General features: G+C 55.2%; 1 non-coding gene across 1 annotated transcript in view; it reads left to right on the forward strand.

Moving 5' to 3' along the window:
- Positions 1-2,121: 2,121 nt before the first annotated feature.
- The window catches only part of LOC126147270 (small subunit ribosomal RNA), a 1,909-nt gene continuing 1,530 nt past the window's right edge, over positions 2,122-2,500 (forward strand). Inside the window, exon 1 of the ribosomal RNA XR_007530130.1 lies at positions 2,122-2,500. This exon is cut by the window's right edge and continues 1,530 nt beyond it. This is a non-coding gene — a ribosomal RNA (small subunit ribosomal RNA).

Consider the following 2,500-nt stretch of genomic DNA (forward strand, 5'->3'; position numbering starts at 1 on the left):
TTTGCACCGCAATGTAACGCAATTTGCACCGCAATGTAACGCAATTTGCACCGCAATGTAACGCAATTTGCACCGCAATGTAACGCAATTTGCACCGCAATGTAACGCAATTTGCACCGCAATGTAACGCAATTTGCACCGCAATGTAACTCAATTTGCACCGCAATGTAACTCAATTTGCACCGCAATGTAACTCAATTTGCACCGCAATGTAACTCAATTTGCACCGCAATGTAACTCAATTTGCACCGCAATGTAACTCAATTTGCACCGCAATGTAACTCAATTTGCACCGCAATGTAACTCAATTTGCACCGCAATGTAACTCAATTTGCACCGCAATGTAATGCAATTTGCACCGCAATGTAATGCAATTTGTACCGCAATCTACCCCCACATTGTGCCTTAACCTAACCCACGTTGTGCCTTAACCTAACCCACATTGTGCCTTAACCTAACCCACATTGTGCCTTAACCTAACCCACGTTGTGCCTTAACCTAACCCACGTTGTGCCTTAACCTAACCCACGTTGTGCCTTAACCTAACCCAAGTTGTGCCTTAACCTAACCCAAGTTGTGCCTTAACCTAACCCAAGTTGTGCCTTAACCTAACCCAAGTTGTGCCTTAACCTAACCCAAGTTGTGCCTTAACCTAACCCAAGTTGTGCCTTAACCTAACCCAAGTTGTGCCTTAACCTAACCCAAGTTGTGCCTTACCCTGCTCTGTAATTGGCATATGACACGTTACATTAATGTATTGTCCAACCGCAACCCGCTCAGAATGTTGTGTACACAGCTACGTGTCATCTCCCCATAACAGCTGCATTGCAGTGTGGTACGCCATAGAGACGTGTGGGAGTAATGGACGCAGTGGATGGCGATCAGCATGAGCCGTCTGTTCATGTAGTGGCGCGTGTATGCAGACGTAGTAGTCTCTTCTCACACAATGTGATAGCACGGTGCCCCGCGTTCCACATCTGCGACATGCTACAGAGGCCGGTTGACAGTTGGTCGCGCAATGGACATCGCATACGTACGGGGGCACCTTCCACGTGCCCTCTAGTCGGGCACATTTTGTTGCGTGGATGTGAGCGGATGTAGTGTGTCTTGACACCTGACAGGCAGGCATGCAATAATAGTTGACTTTGCAAACGGGGATGGACGTGTACGTTTACTGGTGACGTTACGCAAATGAACAACTGGTAACCCGTTGTGGTGCGGTTGTCCTTGCTGGAGGTACATCTGTGAGGGCAACGATCGGTACAGCTACGAAGCGGTCCCCACCATACCAACGAACGTGAATGTGAATCTGGGTGTGAAGCGATACGCGGCTGTGGGTGGGTGGGACTGTCCCCGGCCGGTGAGGGGGGGCCGCCCGGCGTGCTGGCCGCGCGGTGCGTGGGCGCACGCGCTACAGCCGGCTGGTGGGGGCGCCCAGTGGCAGGCGCGCCGGCCGACGGACGCGGCAGGCGGCGCAGCTGCGCGCCGGGGCACCCTGCGCGCGGCGCCGTGCAGCCAAAGTGGGTCCTCGCCGGCCCGGTGCGAAGCGCGGTGGACATCTGCAGTGTGCTGGTCCGATTGAGGACTGTGTGCGTTGAGGATGCGCCGCCGCCCGGCACTCGGCGCCGCGACGCCGTCTGCTGCTCGGTCGCCCCAGCGGTTCTCGCTGGTGGTTTGTATCGCAGTTGTGCAGACGTGTTGGCACGTGCGCTGTGCTGGGAGAGTTCGCTTCGGCACCCACGTGGGGCCTTTGCCCTTCTGTGGCGCTGGCGTTGGAGCTGCCGGTCACCGTAGGTGGCGCGTGTTGTCTCCCGCCGGCAATGCCACGACAGCACGCTCCCGGGCCTCTGTCGGCAGCGGCAAGCTCAGTTGGGAGCACGGGTGGTCGCACCTAAAGCGTCTACTCGCCTAACTCCGGGCGATTGCGCCTCTCTCGAACCCGACCAAGTACTTAGGACGGCGCTGCGCGCCGCCGGGACCTGAGAGGGTTTCGAGGTGTATTGTGCAGGGGAGCTCAGCCTCCTCCTGTTTGCAGAATAATTGAGCGGACGCTTGCGTGTTCGCGCGGGCCCCTGGGACACACTCCCGGGCGGCCGGCTGCTCAGCTCTAGTTGACGCAGCTCCCTGGTTGATCCTGCCAGTAGTCATATGCTTGTCTCAAAGATTAAGCCATGCATGTCTCAGTACAAGCCGCATTAAGGTGAAACCGCGAATGGCTCATTAAATCAGTTATGGTTCCTTAGATCGTACCCACGTTACTTGGATAACTGTGGTAATTCTAGAGCTAATACATGCAAACAGAGTCCCGACCAGAGATGGAAGGGACGCTTTTATTAGATCAAAACCAATCGGTCGGCTCGTCCGGTCCGTTTGCCTTGGTGACTCTGAATAACTTTGGGCTGATCGCACGGTCCTCGTACCGGCGACGCATCTTTCAAATGTCTGCCTTATCAACTGTCGATGGTAGGTTCTGCGCCTACCATGGTTGTAACGGGTAACG

Source organism: Schistocerca cancellata, unplaced genomic scaffold, assembly GCF_023864275.1.
Source record: "Schistocerca cancellata isolate TAMUIC-IGC-003103 unplaced genomic scaffold, iqSchCanc2.1 HiC_scaffold_850, whole genome shotgun sequence".
NCBI lineage: Eukaryota > Metazoa > Arthropoda > Insecta > Orthoptera > Acrididae > Schistocerca > Schistocerca cancellata.